The 22,923-nt window shown below is 41.2% G+C and overlaps 1 long non-coding RNA gene across 1 annotated transcript; it reads left to right on the top strand.

Moving 5' to 3' along the window:
* Positions 1-2,953: 2,953 nt before the first annotated feature.
* LOC116053601 lies at positions 2,954-20,801 on the top strand. The gene is made up of 3 exons (XR_004105888.2): positions 2,954-2,964; positions 6,229-6,234; positions 20,514-20,801. It is a non-coding gene; the product is annotated as an uncharacterized LOC116053601 (long non-coding RNA).
* The last annotated feature ends 2,122 nt before the right edge of the window (positions 20,802-22,923 follow it).

Below are 22,923 nucleotides of genomic sequence, written 5' to 3'. Positions count from 1 at the left end.
TGATGTGTGATTCTGTTCTCATTTCCACCTTCCACATACGGACACTTGGACCCATTAGTTTCACTTAGGGATGCACCGAATCCAGGTTTTTTCGGGTTCGGCCGAATACCGAATCCACTGGTTAAGATTCTGCCGAATCTGAAACCGAATACCAAATCCTACTCCCATCCTCAGTCCATTAACACAGTAAACACAATAATGAAGTAAACAACGTCCACAGCCTCTAAAATAGTTAAATGTAACAAGGAAGGTAGGAAAGCACATCGCTATCGCCAGATGAGTGACCAGTGTATGATGAAGGCATGTTGGGTGGGTGAAATTAGAAAGCTAACGTTAACTAAGGAGCAGCAGCCGGCCGTTCGGTCGCTCCACTCCCACTGTAGGGAGAGTGGCTGACAGCCCAGGAGAGGTACTGTCTGGTTAACACCAGTTTTTAGCTGTGACTGTCCTTCCTTTGCCGTACCTGGGGTTGCTGCGTTTTGGCTGCTGTCTGTGGATTCCTTCATGCACAGCTTGTATTCATTTGGGTGTTTCATACGCAGGTGTTTTGGCTGTGTGTTGTTTGGGGTCCTTGCCGCCGCGGGACAGATCGGGTTGGGCATGTGGCTCAGCTTGGGTTGCCTTCTTTCTGCTCACGAGTTCCATTTTCACTTTCTCACAGCCTACTGCATTGAACGGTCCACCTACGTAAACACCTTCCCGTAATCAACGGCGCCGTCATTACGTCGACCAGCATAGCGCGCGTAGTACAAGCGCAGGGTTCGGTTTGGTGGAAAAAAATTCTAGGGTTCGGCAGAAACCGAACCTTCTCAAAAAGCCCAATATTCGGCTGAATTCAAACCCGAATCCTGGATTCAGTGCATCCCTAGTTTCACTTTTAATAAGTATGTTTGTTACCTAATGTAAGCCAGCAGCTAAAAACACAATATCACAATATAGTTCACATGTCAGTGTCCCCCTTTGGATGTTTTCAGCACCGGGGGCAAAGGGTTTTTTGTAACGTACTCTTCGTTGCTGGGAGGCTTACTTTGTGGGTGGGGCGGAGACGTCTGATGGCCCCTGTATATTTTGCCATCTGGGGTCCAATAAGGTCTGTTCCCAATGGATCATGAAACTTTCTGTTACTGCTGTTAGCTCAGTTAGCACCCAGCACTAGTGGTTTGTGTCGGCTGGGTTCGCTTAGCTGTAGTCGCTTGCTGGGAGCTAGGTGTGTCTGTGTCCCCGGGGCCGTTGTCTGCTCTCATCCCGACTGAAGTCTCTTAGTGGTGGGGAGTGAGGCAGACGGACCGGGGTGCGCTAGCTGGCTAACTTAGCAATAGATTAATTGACTACCCATACAGCTAAGGTTACATGGTGAACTTAATCATGGGTTAGCCGAGCACTGTTAAATGTGTTCAAAACAATTATACTAAAAATAACTTCATGAGTATGTTGAATGTTGTAACCTTATAACGTTACCTTACAGTTCAGCCACCAAGCATTAGCATGAGCCACTTGTCAACGGAGCACTTTGTAGTAACGTTAAGCTGGATCAATATTGAAATATCATATTAATAAATTAGGTCTCTGCTGTATTAATGGGTATAAAGTGGCATGTACTCATTGAAAAAATTATGCTGTGTGGCAGAAAAAAAATCTGTATTACTATTACTGAGTATACATCTCTGTCATTGTATGATTTACAATTACTCTCGAACGTATCATCTGCTGTTTCCTGTGTTTAATGGAAGTTAGAGCAACTAGAGGGGTCAAAGGTTTTCTATGGTCAGAGATTATATGACACCATTGACAGGCATGTGTCATTGATCAAAATTACATATATCTCTGGGTTTCGATTTCCCCCAAAAAATTGGTATAATGTTAATACACAACTTAAAAATATATAACATAGTTATTATTATTTAATGCAGAAATATTACATATTATACAGGAATGCAAACTGGTAAGGGGTTAAAAAGGTTGACCCTTTAGGGGGGGTCTGGTGGCATGCTCCCCCCGGAAGAAAATGTTGTACATTTTCAAATAAAATGCATCAATCTGGTGCACTTTGAGAGCAAAATTAAGAGGCTTGATCTATGAAGAATCTGTGTTCTTGTAAGCAATCATAAACACATTGTTTGTATAGATATGAATGGTGGTGACACGGAAAAAAAATCACACCTGCAAAGCATGGATTAGTTCACAAATGGTCAAAACACAAAATTGACTAGAGCATACATTTGAGTCATTAAAAGAAATGAAATACAATCGTGGATACCTGTGTTGAACTAGTTTATTTTCTCTATTACAGGTAGAGGACAGGTTAGTAATCAACTTGACAAATAACAAATAATGACAATAATGATGTATTCTATTTGAACTCTCCCTACATCAATAGGACAAGCATTGCACCCTGAATTTGGACATTTAATTGTATAAATACTTATTACATATAGAGCATCCAATCTGTACATTTAATATTCATTTTGTCAAACAAGGACATTACGCACTAGCCTGGCTCCGCCCTCCTACGTACTTCCACTCAATTTTCATTTTCCTTAAGTACTTCGTCTGGGTTTGCGGTATATTCTTGGGTTTTCTCCAGCCAATCTTTACCGGTCCAATCAGCGAACAGATGGAGTGGCTGAGAACGATGACGTTGAGGTTGTGCTCTAGTTTGAGTTGTAGTTCCGTAATGGCGGTGGAGAAAGATGCAAGCGAAGCCATTCGGTCCGCTGTGGCAACGCTGCCAAATATCCAGAAGTTAAAGCCCGAGCAAGAACAATCTTTGCTGAGTTGTGTTGGTGGCCATGATGTTGTGGCCCTCCTCCCCACAGGTTTTGGGAAAAGTTTGATTTTCCAGCTTGCTCCGTTAGTGGTGAAGGAGTTGGCTAAGGCTAACGCTAGCAATGCTAAGCCGACGTCACAACCAAACGTTAGCGATTGGTTATGGCAGATCCAGAGTGGCTCTGGCCAGATCCAATAGTTTTAAACTTCAACAGAGTACCCGCCTTCAAGGAAGTTAACACTTGTCAATGGAGAGTGGCCAGACTCTCTGTACAAATGAAATGTACAAGAGTCTGGTAGGACCAGGCTAATTACACACTCCTTCTTTGAAAAGTACACAACTGGTGTCAAAGGATGAATATCTCATTCTGAAGGAAAACCTTTCATTCTCACGTTATTAGACCGTTCTGTGAGACAGCAAAGACAAGGTGATCTGCAACTTAAGTCAAAAGCATCAGTCAAACCAAACAAACATCCATTATACATCATTTTTAATCTCAGTCCATTGATCCAGAGTGCCGCAGATCAACAAAATGAACAGCAATTGAATTAAAAGGGTTTCTACTGAATGATACCTGACAGGTCATATATTTTACTTGCAGGACAAAAGATAATAGGTAAGCTAGAACAGTCAACTTGTCCTGGTGGACAATAAGATATATTCTATTCTAACACTCCCTACCTCCCTGTTGACAAACATGAATTTGACAGCCTGAATTTGGACATTTAGTTTATCGGTGGTTAGGGTTAGGGTTAAGGTTAGGGTTGGGTGCCTTGAAGTCAACGGTCGCAGCGCTGCCTTGAAGTCGATTAGGCAACGATTAGGATTAGGGTTAGGGTTAGGTGCCTTGAGGTCAACGGTCACAGCGCTGCCTGGAAGGAGACGCTGGGGGCTTAAAACACCATCGCACGGACATTTACTGTCCCTGGGCTTTGAGAAGAACAGTTCTGATGCCCTCTTGTAGTTAAATTCCTCTGGGCTCGACCCGTTGATGGTGACCCTCTGCCAGCCAGCTGCAAAGGTCTGATTTGACCTGAAAATAAAGGTAAATACAGTTCGCTAAATAAATGAAAAGAAAAGGTGCATTTGAAGTACACTGTTTGTACTCTTTTTTTCATTAAGATTTTGTAGTTTGCCATGTAAGTTAACGTTAGGTGCAACAGAGGGAAGCCAAACACCGTTCATTAACACACACTGCAATGACACAAACGCCGGTGCTAAATCGGCGTAGCTTCCCTTAAACGTTAAATAATTAGCTAACGTCAGCTGGCTATATATTACATTAAAGTGCTCATATTAAGCTTTTTGGCTTTTTCCCTTTCCTTTATTGTGTCATTTATCTTTTTGTGCACGTTATAGGTTTACAAAGTGAAAATGCCCAAAGTTCCCCCCAAAGGGACTTAACATCTCTAACAGAAAACACTGTTCACCAACTGCTACAAACAGCTCTATTGTAGTCCAGTCTTTACTTCAGAGACAAACGTGGTCACTTTGGAACACACCTCACACTCACCTAGCTGCTAGCGTGGCACACTCTCATATTACATTACATGTCATTTAGCTGATGTAGTATCTGATGGACTTATAGGTTTAATGTCTGTATAAAGCTCAAATGATAAAGATTTATTTTCTAATTGATCTGGAGTACTACTGTGGTCGCCTAGGGCAGAGGGGCCGTGGGAGAGTTTTCCCGTCTCAGATGTTTTGATGGCTATTTGGAAAGAAAGCTGCCAGATGGGTTTTTCGCTCTCACACTCCACAAAGTTTATTGTTGAAATTATAATGAAGGGAACATGAGTTGGAGATATTGTTCTTCTGTTGTAGTAATAAACAAGTATGTTTTACTCCTTTTGTTTTCGAGACTTTATTAAGTCTCGAAGGGGGGAAATATGTAGTATCTGATGGACTTATAGGTTTAATGTCTGTATAAAGCTCAAATGTGCTGAGTCATAATAAGAACGTTCATCATGGGTACTGTGGCAGTACAGGGAGTAATAATTAACCTCTTAGTGGCGTGATCTCGCTGGGATGTTCAAAAGACGGTTTGGGATTGGATGCTGAGGGGTTAACGAACTATAGGAAGCTCCTGAAGAGGACACTAACCTATGCTATGTCAACTCGAATGTTCCATATGTTATCTAACATGTTACCTAAGCTATCCCATATAAGCTGTGAAATGTAAAGATAGAATTAGAATGCATATTGGCGGTGTGTTCTCCAGACTTCTGTAAATGGATGCTGTAATCTTTGATGTAATAAACCTTTTATAATCAAGAACAGTATCCAGCGAATCTCTCTTCCACACATCGGCAACACAGCACTGCAACCAAGACACAACACTGACGCTTTTATCCAAAGCGACTTACAATTGCTATATATATGTCAGAGGTCGCACGCATCTGGAGCAACTAGGAGTTAAATGTCTTGCTCAGGGACACATTGGTTGATGTATCGCAGTGGGAATCGAACCCAGGTCTCCCACACCAAAGGCATGTGTCATATCCACTGCGTCATCACCATCCCATCCCATACTCTGCTTCTGACTGGCTAGTAGTCCTTACCTAGGTATTGTCAGGGCACGCCCTCATACTCTGCTTCTGACTGGCTAGTAGTCCTTACCTAGGTACTGTCAGGGCACGCCCTCATACTCTGATTCTGACTGGCTAGTAGTCCTTACCTAGGTACTGCGCATGTGTGACTCCCAACAAAGATGGAACAGAAGTGAGATGCCTCACTCTTTAGCTAAAACAGAGAGCTCAACACACAGGGTGAAAAGAGGAGCTGCAGCAATGTGCAGTATGACAAAAATATGGTGTAATTGGAAATTAAACCACATAAACCTATTCTGGTAAAACCTCTAAATACAATTATGAAACTGAAAATGAGCATAATATGAGCACTTTAAAGACATTATGCATTGTTTTTCCAATACATGTGAGTCGACATCCACCGGGAGAGGGGACTGACAGCTAACGTCGTTAGCTAACACGCTAATCACTTCTGCCATAAGGTTTGCTTATTGTGAGATCGGTTTGCTGTCGTACGTTGATAATGTTCAAATAGTGTCTTGACTAGTCAATAACTTCAGTGGATACTGTGGCGTTAGTTAACGTTACTTACCACAAACGATGCTGCCAGGGAGATAAATGGAGCCGTGAACTTTCCAGTGTTGTTCCATGGCGTGTCTGTGTGTGAGCGTGCGTGCGTACAGCGGGTGGGGGGGCTTCTTCTTCGTTGTTGTTCATTCGGGGTGGCGCGACTAACTGAACTTTGCTAAAGCATTGGCACAAAACACACACAACGAGAGATCTTTTATGCTAATTTGAGTGAAGTTTAACCAAATCCCTCCCCTTATGCTAAAACCTATGCTCTTGTCAGGTAAATACTTCTTCTTTGGGCTACAATTTGTGGGCCCACTGCCTCCAATAGGCAGAAAGGTCAAATGTGTGTTGCCAGTTGAGCAGCAGGTGCTGGTGGGGGTCTTGGTGTGCTGACCCCAGGCTGAAAACTTTAAGAACAGTGCATATGTACTTAACAGTATTAGCATACAATATAGAACTGGGACACACAGTGGCTAATATACAATTAGATACACAGAGTATGTGGTTCAGAAAGTCAGCTAATGACCAAATGTAAAGTAATTACACAAGCTACCATGATTAATGTGAGGCACAAACTTCCAACTGTCCTACCTGTTTGTGTATGAGTATGTGATAGAATTATGGTATGTTTTAGTCAGTAATAAGTAGAGGCAGCACAGCAACACTCAACAACATAAACAGTGTCAGAGTTTAAAACATACCAGACCGTCTTCTGCCTTACTGTCCCATCACTCACTCTCTCTCTCTCTCTCTCTCTCTCTCTCTCTGTGTGTGTGTGTGTGTGTGTGTTTGTGTGTATGTATCGGAGGGGTTGTAAATTTAACAACCTTTAATTGACCAAACTTTTGTTCGACGTGTGAGGGAAACATGGCCACATCAATCTAGCGCCAATTACAAGTGGCTTCATGCCGACTGGGCCCCCAGTCGCTGTGACAACCTGGATGATTGATCACCAACAGCAACAATTCTCAAACCTGATCAGGCAAATTACCGTGGCGACCGCCGGGGCCATCTGAGTCCCGCATCGCAAAATTAAATCCACTGCGCTCATCACCTCGACTCAGTGACACTCTTACAAAGACACACACACACACACTCACACACACACACACACACGCACACGCACACGCACACGCACACGCACGCACGCACACACACACACACACACACACACACACACACACACACACACACCACAGCCACTTCATTCTCATCTCCCCTTTTCATGCACAGAGACAGAGAGAAAGAGAGAGAATCTCTACTGGGGCCTCAAGGGGCCCCAAGCACCAGGTGATAGGAACGGTATGGGGACATGAAGACGTATTAATGGACTAAAGACTTAATGAACCTCCATCCAGAGCAGAGGCGGAGGAGGAGGTGGAGAGGGAAGAGGAAGAGGGTAGGAGGTGGAGGGAATGGTGTTTACTTTATTACTTTACAGCAGATTAATGGAGATAATCATTTAAGAGATGGAGATGGATTACCCTCTCAAAGCTGGCCGCGGCTACGCACAGCCGCCCACCTACAGCCACACACACACAACACACACACACACACACACACACGTTTGAGCCACAGGATTGGTGTATTGCTGCCACCAGCTGTTATCAAGCTCCAACCTACCAGCCTAAAAAAGCAAACAGGTTCATTGGTTCAAGTGCCCATATTATGAAAAAATCACTTTTTCTGGGATTTGGGGTGTTATGTTGTGTCTCTGGTGCTTCCACACACATACAAACTTTGAAAAAAATCCATCCATGCTGTTTAGAGTGAGATACGGTTTCTGAATGTGTCCGGCCTTCAGACTCTGGGTGAGCTGTTCAAAATCGGCACGGCTTGTGACGTCACAAGCCGAAACGAGCAGGCTAACCGCAACCATTAGCTCGTAGCATGCTAACGCTAGCAAGCTAACGCTAGCATGCTACCTCGTTCTCAATAGCAAAGCACTGCTACAACACACACAAGTTCACCATAATCTACAAAAGAACTACTTACATGTGCGCCCTCATTTAGAAGTCTCACAGCTAATCCTGCCTTGTAACTGACCGAAGTTGTAGAAACAACCTTTCTTTTAGTGTCTATGGAGCTAGCTAGCTGACATGATCTACATCTGAGCTACTGGGCATGTGCAGTGCAATCAAAGATAGTACAGAAGAAGAAGAAGAAAAGAGGTCTCACTCTGTAGCTAAAATAGAGACCAGCTGAATAGGAACTTGTTTTGGTGGAACACGTGTACGTTCAAAAGTTGTTTTAGTCGTGCAACAGAAAACTCAGATTGGACAGATAGTCTAGCTAGCTGTCTGGATTTATCCTGCAGAGATCTGAGGAGCAGTTAACCATAGTCCTCAGAAATCCACCGGAGTTTAGAATGCCAACACAAAGGAAGCCCAAGGCAACGCATAGCCGGCCTAAATAAGTGAAATCTGGTGGAATTTCCATCGGCAACGGAGCAATCCTGGAAGTTCAACGTCAAGGGTATAGACTACTCATTGCCAGACCTTTCTCCAAAAAACGCTCTGGGTTGTTTGCATTTCTTTAAACCAATCACAATTGTCTTGGGCGTCGATTAGCTCCGAACACAGCGTCGGTGGCTCTGCAAAATAGTCTCGGGAAGGAACTTGTTTTGGTGGAACATTTGCACCCCGCAAAAGAAAACAACACATACAATATTAAATGAAGTTAAATGTTTACACAATACAGTAACAGCTATTTAAATTAGCTGAATACATGGTTAAACCTAATTTTGTCCTTAAATTTGTACTTCGTCCACAGCAATCCCCGCCAATTGGTCCCAAAGCCTCCCAGTTAGAGATAAAATTTCGTAAACATATTCCTTGTGAATCTTAATAATCATTCCCCGAAGGAACCAAGCGGGCCTGCCTTGTTGCACAATCCAAATTGTCTTCAAAACGTGCCATTTTTAGCGTGTAACTTGCTAGCTCGAAGATTGTTGCCCTGTGGAAGTTGAGGAACATGTGGCGCTGGATGTCAGGCAGTTATCCTGAAAATGTACTTCCATTGATCGAGACTCCCAATTGATTAATGTACCACAGTTACAGAATAGTTACAGGCTTTTTCAATTATGTAATCTTCTGAAAGCATTTTACCAACATTCACATAACAAAGACAGCATTTGGATGAAGACATAGCTTTTAAGAACTTGATCAAACTAGAGTCCATGGCTGTTTTCTGGTAAATATGGATTCAAACATCAAATACATTCATTTCGGGAAAACTTTGACGTCTAGTTTACCAGTTTCACATACTTGTTTTCAGTGGTGTAGACAGAAATAGTATTTTGGGCGGGCCAGTACAAAAGTGAGTGGGCCATTTTCAAAAAGACGTAGAAGTAGCAAAAAGGTCAAACTGAAAAAAACAGCAACAATGTTATCTTTCCAACATATACTGCATTACAACGGCAATAGCCGTACTGTCTACAACATGCTCAACCAACAAAGCTCAGTCTAAAAATTTTGTACACAACAATATAGAACCAAAATAGAAAAACCTGTAGATTTTAACCTATTCAGGCTAATGATAATATATATATAATGATAATTAGCACCGGCAGAACCAGCAGCATTGGCTCTGCACAGCACTGTTATAAAATCAACCATTTTATTGCACAAAGTGGCAACTAAACATGAACCCAAACAGCAGAGAAGGAAGTTTACATACTGCATGACATAGAATAGCCTACATAAGACAGAAATCACACATGTAACAAAACATCCTTTGTGCATTCATAACAGCATTGTTGCTTCAGGACTATGGTCAGATCATGAGCAGCAGCAGTAACAGAAGAACAAAGAATGAAAACTTCCAGTCAAGCATTGTTTGAATTATGAGAGATATAATGAAAAGTGGCCAGCAAGGAGCCAAATCTTAGACATATCTGTGGACTTGATACGTTTAGGGAACGTTATAACTCTGAGGGGACGTTCCCTAAATGTTAGTGTTTGGTTTGGTTCGAACTAACCTTTAGGGAGCCAAAAACTAACATTCCCCAACGTTCCCTAAATGTTCTGTGTTAGTGGGGCAGTGTCAGGATAAAAAAAAAAACTAAAAACTACGTCACTCACACTCACTCACGCCTGTTGTTACCATAGCAACCACCTACGTTCCAAGGCTTCCTAATTGTTTGATCCTTATTCTATGGTTTAAACAGTTTCGTTTTAATCAGAAGAGAAGACACATTAAACCATAAACACACACACAACTAGTTCTGTTACTATTTCTTTTTTACATACATTTTAATATTTTTCATAACAAAACATATTTTGATCAAACTTGGCTGGACGGGCCAGTGAGTAAAGTGGGCAGGCCAGTGCCGCCCAGGCCCATTACTGACTACGTGCCTGCTTGTTTTCGGTCTGCACTGCAGTCCTGATCCTCCATCTGGAGCCTGAAGCGACTCATCTTAAGCCTTAATGAAACCTAAACACATTCCAACACTCAGCCTCTTGACATGGCTTACAGCAAACACTGCTCCACTCCTCAACTTAACCTACTCCTGACTTCATTATAGTCATACGGGATGAAATGGGATCAGTGCACAATAACCAAAAGGCTGTTTGGGGTTTGCAGCTGTAAATAAACATTAGTCTAATGGAAATGTGGAGCATTACCTGGTCCTGTCGCTCAGCATGCTGGGTGATTGACTTTAGCCCTGATGCAGAGTTGATAGAGAGAGTCACAGCTCACTAAAGCAAATTAAGACCCCATTTTGTCACCCATGTCTGGCATTGTAGACGAGATATTGCTTCTTTCGCCTGGCAATAAAAGTGTCAAACACACACACACACACACCTGCACACACGCATGCTGGTACACTTATTTTGATACTTATTTGACATTTGATACACATACTGATATATACGCTGTGTAGTGTGCATGCAAGTTGAGACACAAACATGCAAAAATGCATGTATACATAAGAAGCAGGAAAAAGCGAATTTGCACACACGCACACACGCACACACGCCCACACACACACACACACACACACACACACACACACACACACACACACACACACAAGGTTTAATTACTGTCCTCTTGTTGAGTTTTTCTCTCTCCTGCCCACTGCTGCAGGATAGATCTCAGTGTCAGAGCGGCTGACAGATTGAGACAGAGCACAGGTACCATCGCATATGCATGCACACACACACACACACACACACACACACACACACACACACACAGAGCAAAAAACCTTCTCCCTCTTTCTGTTCTTTTGTTTTCAGCATCCCCCCTTCCCCAACACACACACTCCTTGTCCACCCCCTTCCCCTCCCCCCTCGCCATACCTCTGCTGTGTCTCCCCTGATTCCATGGTTACGGGGTTCACAGTGTGAGTAAATACTCTTTCTGAGTCTGTATGGATGGTTTGAATTAAAGCAGAGTAAACCAGACTGCAGGCTGAGCTTAGTTTACAGCACAGCATCCACACACAAGTGCTCCACACAAACACCACTTAAAGTGTAAGAGGAGTACATACATCTAGCTCGCTGTTGGTGGAGCGAACAGTAACAAACTGAGGCAGGGCCTCCCCAGTTCTTAAAAACGAATAGGAGAAAAGAAAATATATATATTTTTTTATCATTTAATGTTTATCAAATGTTTAAAGTACATACATAATTTGATACTTTGGCTGCTGCTGCTAAGTAGTTAATGTTGTGGCATTTTTCTGAGTTGAAATTAGTTTAATGAGCTTTTCCTAAAGGCAGAGCTGGAAAGTAAAAAGTCAGTTTAGAATAAAGGTCTTTTCAGACCAAATGCAAATAATCAAGTGTGAATAAATAAATCGCACATCAATTACATTTTTGTAACTCAACTATCTCTAACTATTACTCCAACTCTGAGTGAACTCCAGGCGAACTCTCCACGGGGCTTCTCAGGTGCTGCGAGCAAATCACTCCGCCCAAGTAGCAGAAGTGGCAGTGCTTCGCCTTCTGAGAATATAGTTCCCAGTATGTATACGGTTAGAAGATAGCTGTGTGTCATGTGACCTTGTTATGTGTACACGCTGTGACTATACAAATCACAACATGTAAATAGGAAAATGTTGGTTATTTTGTCACTTATTGGGAGCTGTAGGCTAGTTGGAACCAGTTACCTGCAGGATCTGTGCTAAGCTAGGCTAGCTGTGACACGCACGGAGATGAGAAGGGTATGTATGGACTTATCTAACTCTGGGGGATACGGTGAATAAGACAAAGTCCCAATAAGTCGGCGTGTTCCTTTAACTTTCATGTAGATGTATGAAACTTGGTAGACATATGTATCATATCCACACAGGTTTTTATCTTGTGATGATATATTACATCATCATCAGTAAAAATAAAACTTTATAACTTTAGAGGAAAAGGAATTTGAGGAAGTGGTATTGAATTTGGACATGTTATTACAGCAGGTAAACACTTTCATTTCTTACTCTGAATCAATGATGTGTTTGAAAAGAACCATCACATGCCACGTCCCATTACACCTCATTTCAAATAGAGAGTCTTTGTACTTTTTGGATATGCTATTTCAATGGCATTCAGTGACACGTATCTTTGCAACTTTTCAGATTTCTCACTAGAAAACAAATATTAAATGAATGCAGTAACCTAACTTTATTTCACCTTACCACAGTAATTATCACATTTTGTTTGTTGTCCTAGCTTATACATTAACATGCATAACGTACCTAGATTAAAAATTAAATGGAGCACACGTACATATCAATGGCATCAGCTCTGCGTTTCAATGAGCTATTGTAATACACCACCTATATGTGTATATTTGCAGTGGAGGATGAGGCAGTTTTTACTCTAACTAAACATATTTTAAAGGGGCAGTAAGCGATGCTGGGCAAAAGATTGTTGATATTTGAACTCAACTGCCAAGACGGATGTGTCAGATCAGCGTTTTCTTTCATTACGGCGGTTGCCTGTACAGAAGTCAGAGACGAAGTTAGTTAGGACTCATTTAGCTATTGTTGCAGCAGATTAAGCTATTCTTGAGTTGTTTTCAGTTTATAATGATAAATATTGGTGACTCGCGTTCTCTTATAGGAGCCCTGAAGCAGCCAATACACATTCTCTAGCTTACACAGGGTTAAAATCCCAACACTATTTGCCATTTATTTATATTTATTTGAACGTTTGGCCTTCAGTTCTTCCATAAATCAACAAAATAATTTTAAATGAGGTAAATTTATTTTTGCCACTTTCCAGATATGGTTTAAATATGGTAAAAAAAACTGTGGAGATCTGTTATTATTGTTGAACATACTATGAAAATACTATAAGCTGTACACTATTAACTGCGCTGCTTCGAAACCCACTGCAGAAACTTCTTTGGGGATCTCATCATAGGAACCCTGATTGGAGCTAGGTTTGGCCTTCAAAAAGAGGTAATCTCAAAGAAGAAGACCGTTTTTGGCCTATGACTTAATCTACTGGCTTCAAGTTTAAGCAACTCGCCTTGAGTGAGACCAACTGTGGTCGATTTTCAGCAGTATCAGTTTTTACAGTTGTAATCAAAGTAGCTCTGTTCTACTACCACGGAATGTGAAGAAATAGGTTCGGTTTCTCTTCTTCACTATACCGTAACAACATCCCATTATCTTCGCAGTGGAAAGAGTGAAAATACTCCCAGGAAACATCCCATGATTAATAAAGATGTGTTAGGAAAAAGTACTGATGGGTTTTGTCTGTGAATGCTGCTGTGTCTCTGCGAGCTGTTAACAAACCTGCAGCAGAACAGACAAAAGGAGCTGTTAACTGGAGTAATTGCATACATGTCATAGTTTCAATGATGATAAAGAAATATTACCCTGGAGTTATTCTTTCAAATAACATACACAGTGAGGGCATGCCCCCTTGTGGTTCATAGCAGCACAACGCTTAAAATCTAAAGTTCCAGAAGATTGTTGTACAGAGGGTAAACTAAATGAGCAGCATCAGCTACATCTACTAAAAAACTTCAACATTCATGTTATTTAACCACTGAATAGACAACATCAAGTGGCAGATTATCTGGGCTCTGTGAGTGACCAGTAACTGAGCAGGACATTTCATTTCATTTTCATTTTTCATTTCATTTTTATTTATTGATCTCGGGCAATCAACAATGTTGCAAGACAAAAAAAATTTAAAACCATAAAATAAAACACAAACAATCAGAATTTAACAAAAAAAAAAAAAAAAAAAAAATATATATATATATATATATAAAGGATTAGTTTGAGAAGGAGCAGGCGGAAGCAAATAGCTTATTTGGTCCTGCCCCTTATTTTACAAAATCATATTATTACGAAGTAAATAGATATGCAATTACAGCATACAATCTTTCGTTCTTACAATAACTTACAACAATACAATAATATACAACAATACCTTTAAATTACAAATTCCAATCCTATGTTTCAGTTTATTCTTTTCTGTATTGGTAAAGTAGTGATGTCTTTAATCTATTTTTGAACTGAATGATATTATGGCTCTGTTTGATGTCATTGTTCAGTCCGTTCCATAAGGTCACTCCACAAACTGAAACACACATGCCTTTAACAGTAGTTCGCACAAGCGGTTGTTTGAACATACAATGACCTCTCAGATGATATACCCCGTCTCTTTCATTAAATCAATGTATGTTACAAGGTCAATTATTTTCTTTAACTTTAAACATAAGACATCAGATAAAGACAGAGTGACCACAATCCGGCCTTTGAGACAGGTGGACACAGACAAACCTGGCAACCCAGAGAACACACACTAATGTGTCAGTTCTGCCAACAACTAAAAGTTAACCCTTGTGTGGTCTTCCCGTCGACCACGCAACTTTTTGTTTTTTAGGGGTCAAAATTTTAAATGAAAAATTTTTTTTCAACCTTTTGTTCTTTTGACACTTTACCGATGTTTTTGTCGATTTTTTCCCAGATTGTTTGTCACCTTCTTCCGACATTTTAGTGAATTTTTTTTTCAGCGATTTTTTCAAAATGTTTTTGTCGACTTTTTCCCTGCGTTTTTGAAACTTTTTCCAACATTTATGTCACTTTTTTTCAACGTTCTTTTGCCATTTCAGTTTTTCAAATGCTATAAAATTAAATAAAACACCCAAATGCAATAAAAGTAGTGAACTGATCATTTATTTTACCTGTGAAGAGTAATAGTTGTATGGAACCATTCACAGGCTACTGTGTTTCGTAAAGGATGTCCCAAAAGAGCCATTGGTGCATTGATGCTTATTGATACTGTAGGAGAAAACACAAGCTAAAAAGGCTTACATTTGTGAGTAAAGGACTGGCTACTCAAAAGAGACACCGATGGATCACACTTTATTCAGGGAACTTAAAATGCTTATATTATGCTCATTTTCAGGTTCATAATTGTATTTAGAGATTATACCAGAATAGGTTTACATGGTTTAATTTTCAAAAAACACCATATTTTTGTTGTACTGCACATTGCTGCAGCTCCTCTTTTCACCCTGTGTGTTGAGCTCTCTGTTTTAGCTACAGAGTGAGACATCTCACTTCTGTTCCATCTTTGTTGGGAGTCGCACATGCTCAGTAGCTAGGTAAGGACTACTAGCCAGTCAGAAGCAGAGTATGAGGGCGTGCCCTGACAGTACCAAGGTAAGGACTACTAGCCAGTCAGAAGCAGAGTATGAGGGCGTGCCCTGACAGTAGCTAGGTAAGGACTACTAGCCAGTCAGAAGCAGAGTATGAGGGCGTGCCATGCTAGCAGCTAGGTGAGCATTATAACGTGTGTTACAAAGTGACCACGTTTGTCTCTGAAGTAAAGGCTGGACTACAATAGAGCTGTTTGGAGCAGTTTGTGAACAGTGTTTTCTGTTGAAGATGGTAAGTCCCTTTGGGGTGGACTTTGGGCTTTTTCACTTTGTAAACCTATAACATGCACAAAAAGATATATAACACAATAAAGGAAAGGGGAAAAGCCAAAAAGCATAATATGAGCACTTTAATCCAGTTTTTTTTTCACATATCACATGACCTCTGACCATGTGATGTGATGACAACAGATAAGGGTCATGGATCACTGCTATCAAATACACCCGAGGAAGGCCAGATTGTGGGCCGAAACGTTGCGTGCCTTGTTAAGCTTTTTTTTTTTGATCCACTGAGCTGCTGACTTTACCTTCTTTCTAGCTTAATCCAATAAGCCTTGAGTGAGTGAATTTTCACTTTGAGTCAAAGAAAATAAATAAATAGCTCTTTGTTGCCACCCTGTGACATCAGTATGAAATTGTAGGTTGCCATATGAATGTATTTTAGATAACAGTCTCGATTCTCATCAAACCCTTATATTAAAGCATTAGTAACCCTTTGTTTCTCAACAGTTGTTGTGACTACTTCACAACAGCTTAATATTATAGTTTTAAACCCATGTAGATCCTGGCTAGGACTGCTTCATCCTAACTGGGAATGTAAACATTTACAGCTCAGTTGTAATATGATTAATCCACCACAAGGGGTCAGTAGAGGAATAATAGACATGACAGGTCGCCTAAACACTGCTTCTCTGAGCATGATAGAACAGTAAAGAGAGGCATACCACCTTCCCCGCAGGTCTGAAGTTGTCTGGGAAGCATGAGCATCATGGGGGGACTGGATCCTTTTTTATTTCAGTTCAGCCTTTGGTTCAAACCAACAATTTAAAATTTTACCTGCAGGTGCACATCAGCAATTACTTGTCCTTACATTCTTACCGCTCAGTCTGGACATGACACCTAGAACAGAGGTACATGGGAAGATCAAGCTCTGAAATGGTTCCCATGTGGGACTAGAGGCCAACAACCATCAGTCAGTTAGTTGGGTTGGGAACCAGAGGGTTGTTGGTTCAAGTCCCCATACGGACCAAAGTATGGTGGTGGACTGGTAGCTGGAGAGGTGCGAGTTCACCTCCTGGGCACTGCCAAGGTGCTCTTGAGCAAGGCACCGAACCCCCAACTGCTCGGGGCACCTTTCCATGGGCAGCTCCCTCACTCTGACATCTCTCCATTAGTACATATATATGCATGTGTGTGTGTAATTCAGGCCTGTGTGTAATGTGTGTAATAACAACAGGGTGAAAACATTGTAATTTCCCCTTGCGGGATTAATAAAGTATACATTATTATTATTATTCCAAAACATATGATGTTTTTTTAACCCTTGTGTTGTATTCCCATCGAACTTTTGTTTTTCTGGGATCAAATTTTTTTTTTGTCGCTTTTCCCGATGTTGTAGTCACTTTTTTCCAAATTGTTTGTCACTTTTTCCGTTTTTTTGATTTTTGCTGAAATTCTTTCGAAGTTTTTGTTGTTCTTTTCGACATTCTTTTAGAATATTTTTCTTTCCATATGGTATAAAATTGAATAAATCCCCCAAATTCAATAAAAGTAGTGAACTGATCATTTATTTTACTTGTGAAGCGCGTTTTATGGAACCATCCACATTATCTATTTTGACAATTTGGTTGAAAGAAACCCAAATTCTGATATAAAAACTTTTTGAAAATGGGTCCCATTTGACCCGAGGACAACAGGAAGGCTAATTACTGACCCATGGGTGCACTACTGCTGTAGTTCTGAATACAACCAGGTTGCATACTGAACTATAAAGATGGAGTTGTACACTGCCTGAACAAGTCTGTACTCATGTGGCACTGACCATGTTGTTTAGTTATTTTATATATGCAGAATTAAATTGAATATGGAATACTGTTTAATTATAATGTTTAAAGATAAGTCATAAGTTTGTATTGTGTTGTTTAAAAGTACCATATGTAATTTTCCGCTGCCAGGCGTCTCTCAATCAAAACACAGACTTTTGTACCTCACTGACGGCTCAGCAAACTTTCTGCCGTTAGCTCCGTTAGCGCCATTAGCAACAGGCGCTAGGGTTTGTGCTGGCTGGGTTTGGGTTGGTCAAGCCAATCATAGGCCGCCATGCAGTGCCTTCCTAAATGTTACAAATGACGAAAAATTATTACTATGAGCGTCTCAATTTCAATTCAATTTGAAATGTATTTATAGTGTCAAATCGTAACAGAAGTTATTTCAGGGCACTTTACATATAGAGTAGGTCTAGGTCTAGGTCCCCTCTCTTCATCTGTCACCTTTGGTCAGGTGTAACGTGTTAACACAGCTTCCTCCTTAGTTTACTCGCGTTATAAACATCCCATTACTTCCACCTTTACTTCTAAAACGGTCATTTAGCTTTTGCAGAGATCAGAGGTGAAAAGTGACGAAACACATTTACTCACGTTACTGTATTGAGTAGTTTTGTTGTGTATTTTGTATTTTTCAAGTAGTTTTTAAAATCTGTAATTTAAAATGTACTTGATTAAGTGTTAAGTGAAGTATTGTATTTTGCTACATTAAAAATCCCATCCGTTACTGAGTAAAAAAAAAAAATTAGACTAACGAAAACCGAAAGGAAGAAAAAAATTCGTGCCCGGAACCACTACAGTGAGGAATGACCAGCATCTAGGCTGCCTACCAGGCGCCAAGTCTACCGTCTAAAGGGTAAAAACGCAAAAGTCTGAAGACAGCGGTGTGAAAAAGGCGTCCAGGTAGTCTGCTGTTACGGAGTAGGCTACAGAAATTATAGGCTCAATATTTAAAGGGTTTCAACAATGTGGATAAGGTTATTATAGTTTGATGACCATATGTAGGCTATTCATTTGAGCCAGACATACAACGTTGCGGATTAAGAGAAAGAGAGAGAGTGAGTGGCAGCGGCCAGCGGCCAGAGGAGGGTCTGCTTCAGCCTCCTCAGCCCACTGCCTCTCGCTCTCAAGCAGCAGCTGAAGGGCTGCGAGGCTCAGGATATTGGTAGTGCTCCCGTGGGTGCTGTGCTGTGGCTTATCACGGTCGACTGTGTCGGTCATCATCAGACAAACATGCAACTCCTCCTCCTTGTCTTTCCAGACAAAATTGTCAGCTTTTGTTGTTCGCTTCGACATGTTTTGGTTTCCCGCTACTAAGGAGAGAAGTAGAAGGAAGGTTCTACGTAGGCGTGCGGCCTTGGTGGTGTTGTGTGGCAGTGCCACCTAGTCGCCTGGTGTGCATACTACATCGAATTTCACACACTTTTGCGTCACCATATGCGTGCAGATTTCCCCCCCAAAAAGTGAGAACACAACGCCGCTTTTGCGTTTTCTCTTCAGATCGTTTCCGTCTAAACATAGCCTGAGAACGAGTGGATCAGGCGAGCGATGACGGTTCACAGACTGTTTCAGTAGAAATGCTAGCTGAAACATCGAATTCTGCTGCCCAAAACGACGAAAATCCTCGGCCACATTTGAAAGACTGTTTTTCATTTCAATTCAAGAGGGCCAATACTATCATCATGCAATGCCAGATGTGCCTGCCAAATGTGACTGAACAGACAGCATTCAATAACTCCACATCTAATCTGCGGAAGCATGTTTTGGTAAGCATTTGTGCATTGGTACTTCAAACAAAGTTTTCATGACTGATAGCAAATTGCCAATTAGCTAAACAACATGTTTCGTGGCGTTGCTAATTTTTGTGTAGCACTAGCAACCCGTAGGACAACATATGTAGGACACTGGCTAAATTAATTCACATACATCTAATGTCGTGTGTGACATGTGTTATGTTGTTATTACATGTGTATAAATGGTTATACATTTGTATAGATTTTTCTTTAATTAAAAACAAAATAGTTTTGGCTTTATGACCCCTTGTCCTATTTTCACCACATGGGAGAGTCCCCCCCCCCCCCGTTTTACAGTTTTTTTTATGTAACTAAGTAACTTTTACTTAAAGTACATTTTAAATGAACTACTTATTACTTTTACTTGAGTAATTTTTCAGATAGGCAATTTCACTAATATTTCATCAAAGTATTGGTCCTTTTACTTGAGTACAATATTTTAGTACTTTTTCCACCTCTGGCAGAGATACACAAAAAGGTTTTTTAGAGAAGGGTGGTATGGGTAACCACAGCTCAGAGAGGAGCATCTGTGTGAAGCAAGATAATTGGTTTATCCAACATCCTGTTGGGAAGTTTATTTTTCTCTTTCATAGTTTGGGCGTTGTTGCATTTTAGAATAGCATAGCCACATGTGGCCTTCTGGCAAAACAGATGAAAATAAGTTATTCTTCAAGGTCATCAGTTCAATTCCCTAAACTGGCAGGATAAATCTGGGTAGGGAGAGTGCAAAGCAGCTCCTGCCGCACCCTCATTACCACCACTGAGGTGCCCTTGAGCAAGGCCCTTAACCCCAACCGCTCCAGTAGAGCTGTGCAGTGGCCAGCAGATCAGGCTGTGGTTGTACTGGGCAGCTTCCAGGTATGAAAGTGATCAGGGTGTTCCTGAAAAACAGTGTATTGCTCTCAGTGATACTGCCCCCTGAATAAACAAAGGTGAAAAATAACCTTACATAATATGATTGCCCATTTTGTCTGTGTCCTATCCTGTGTTGATAAATCCAACTTCTTTCACTTTTGTTTTCTTTACATTGTGGTTTGCTGAAGATGACACTGCTTCTTTGGGATCACATAAGCTATACCTTCAATCCGTACAAGTGGAAAAGAAACACACATGCCAAGGTGTATGCTAAATTCTGTGTAGCAGAGGAGCAGAGGATGTATAAAATGTTGCATGATACTACTTAGCTCAGTAGGTTCAAACTCAGTTTCCCTAAGGGCCACATTGGAAAATAAGAATCACATCACGGGCCAGACATTTAGAGTTTATTTACATGCTTTCATTTTGAAAAAGTCAAATATCTTTGACTGTATTATTGCATGTCTCATACAGTTTTCTCCCTTACAGTTTGGTTGACATAAAGCCCTAAAAAAGTCAGCAAAAAAGTTCCTTAGCCATTATAGAAAAAAGGTCGAAAAAAGCAACAAAAACAACTTAAAAAAAACGTGGGGAAAAAAGCGCCAAAAGCATCGGCAAAAGTGACAAAAACTAGGTGGGCTGAAATTGATTGTGAACCTAAATTGATATGCGGGCCGGATCAAAATCTGCGAGGAGCTGGATTTGGTCTGCGGGCCTTGAGTTTGACACATGTGACTTAGCTGATACCTGATTATATACTAGTGCTGTCAAAATGAATGCGATTATAACGAGTTGATGCAAATTCCTTTTAATGCCACTCATTTTTTTTGACACGTTATTAACGCTTGCATATTCTGTGATTTGGCCCTCGGCCCGCTCTGTAGTTTGGGAAATCAGGAATAGGGGTGGGAATCGCAGGGTATCTCACGATACAATACACGATACATGGCTCACGATACCGATGATATCACGATACAGCAATTGCGCGATAATCAATATATTGCTAGACAATCCTATAATGATACATCACAATATCGGTCCAACTACGAATACACAACTTGTTCTCGTTCCCAACTTGTCAAATACTGACGCTGGGTCAGTGGCTGTCAGCGTCAGATAGCGATGCAAAAATCACCCTTTAGCGTCTGTATGGGACACACTGGGGCATAGCAGTAACTCAGCCGCGGCGCTGTAAGATGACGTAGCGAGTAGTATGAAATACCAAAAATCCACGTAAGGGCTCCTGCACACGTGGCGTGAGCGTGTCAGCTGCGTGGCATGTCTGTTTTTATTTCGGCTCCCATGTTAACAGGTTAGAGCGTGCACACTGTCTGCGTGACACGCACGTCTCGAAAAACGCGTGTATGCTAGAAATAGGACCGACGCCTATTTTTCATGCGACACGCAAGCATGTTGGAAGCGTTTCCAGACAAAATAGAATACAAAAAGATGTTTAGATGTCATTTTGACACAAATACATTTAATAAATGACATTTTAATGTTTGAAAATCTCTAGGTTTTGACATAAATGCAGATATAAATGTAATTTAAATAAATAATAATAAATAATTATCGATTTTCAATCTGTAGCCTATTTTGCCGTCAATACTGCCAACGTTGTCTTTGCTGTAATGAAATCAGTATATATTTATGTTTAACATGAGGTATACTACTGCTTGAGTGCAGTACATTTCCAAAACTCTCTCCCCATATGTCGAACAAGGGTGATCCAAATTCAAAAGTCAAGAGTTGAAGAACGCGACCCGTTACCGGATAAGCGGAAGAAGATGGATGGAAGAGTTGAAGAACACGCTATTATTTCATTTTATCAATAGGAAACATACATGTGTACAGACAAGGCTAGCAGCAAGAGCGCTGCGTCAGACACGTTTCTGGTGTGTAAAGACATAGAAAACGCCACGCTCACACCACGCAGGCAGTGCGCAGGAGGCCTAAGGAGGTAGGTTGGGGTGGTGGATGGGTCAAACAACACAGGACATTAACCCAGGAGAGCGGGGTTCATGTCCCATTCTTGTCCCACGTGTCACTGAAACGTACATTTTCCAACCAAGCAAATTAGTTGAAAGCCCCACTGCCAGTACCAAACGCTAAAGGCACCTGACCAAGCTTCGCTTTTTGACGCATTGGCAGTGAGAATGTGTTGGAATACAAAATGCCTGTGATAAGGTTAAGTACCAGGCAGTTCTTGCATATTTTGCACTGTCGATTGTTGATTTAATTTGACCCATCAATGGTATAAAAGCTGAAGTGGGTCCAGAATTTGGACTTAAACATGACTGGGGAATCTGTTCTTTTCCTCAAACTAAAAAACCTCTCCCTCTTCAACCAGTTAACTTATGTTCGACTTTCCCTCATTCTTGTGTTGAGCGCCACTTCGAGGAGCCATTAAAGGTGCTCTAAGAGATGTTGGGTGATGTCACTTCTTGTTGACGTTCGAAGTATTGTCAAACAAAACAGAGGCTAGCTGGCCCTTCCTCCTCCTCATCCCGTCCCCTCCCCCTCCCTTCCGCGCACTAACCCCCCAACCCCCACTCCCAAATCCTTCTTGTCGGTTATTGGCTGGAACGCTATTTGTTATGTTTTGTGGTGCCGTTTGTGGAGCCTGGACTGTCTACAGAAACCGTGTTTTTTTACAGTGTGTTCAGGGGACAGGCAGCTAGCGGATAGTGAGGAGATGTATGCTGTATGTGACAAAAAAATGTTGTAGCCTAAAAAATTAGTGA

The sequence above is a fragment of the Sander lucioperca genome, chromosome 15 (assembly GCF_008315115.2).
Source record: "Sander lucioperca isolate FBNREF2018 chromosome 15, SLUC_FBN_1.2, whole genome shotgun sequence".
Taxonomy (NCBI): Eukaryota; Metazoa; Chordata; class Actinopteri; order Perciformes; family Percidae; genus Sander; species Sander lucioperca.
This window is presented reverse-complemented; position numbering and strand designations above follow the sequence as displayed.